Below are 739 nucleotides of genomic sequence, written 5' to 3' on the forward strand. Positions count from 1 at the left end.
CGGGGACAGCGGCTTCCCCCGTTTGCTGGCGGCGCGGGTGGACTGCCCCAGACGCAGTTCCTCGCGGTGATGCCCTGGTCCGCCCCGACGCGATCTGGACACCCTCTCCGGCTAGTTGCGGCGCTCCGGCCGACCGGCCGGCCTCCGCTGGGCCCTGCTAGCTGCAGCTCCTCCCCCTCCAACCCCCCATCCCCACACGAGTTCAGGTCCGCCTCTTCGAGGGCCAGCCATGGAGGCTGCTGCTGTGCCCTTCGGTGTCTGCCTTCTTTGGCACGGCGGCCGGGTTTGGCTGCGCGCGAATCCGCTTCGACACCACCACCTCACCACCCCTCACCCCGCAGGGGTGGCTTCAGCTCGGCGGCAATGGACCTGCGCACCCTTCGAGCGTCCGGCCGGCGCGGCTTCGGACCTGACTAGCCTCGAAAGCTGCGCTCTTTTCGGCTCTCTTGGCTCTTTGGCTCCTTGGCATATCCGCACCATCACCACCTGCGGTGTCTTGGTTGGCCATCCATCCCGGTGCATCTTCGTCACCGGCTTGCTCGGGGTGCTGCGTCCCCTTCCAGTTCCCTGGGCCCGCCGGCGTCCCTGCTGCTCCGGTCCCGGTGGCTCGGATCTGCGTTCCTTCCAGGTCCTAGCTTTCCGGGGCTATGGTCACCGTCCCATCCCCACTTCATTCCGCGCAGCCACGCATCTTCATCCTCCTCCGAAGTTCGCGCGCCCGGCGATGCACGGTGCCTCC

Source organism: Triticum dicoccoides, chromosome 5B (genome assembly GCF_002162155.2).
Source record: "Triticum dicoccoides isolate Atlit2015 ecotype Zavitan chromosome 5B, WEW_v2.0, whole genome shotgun sequence".
NCBI lineage: Eukaryota > Viridiplantae > Streptophyta > Magnoliopsida > Poales > Poaceae > Triticum > Triticum dicoccoides.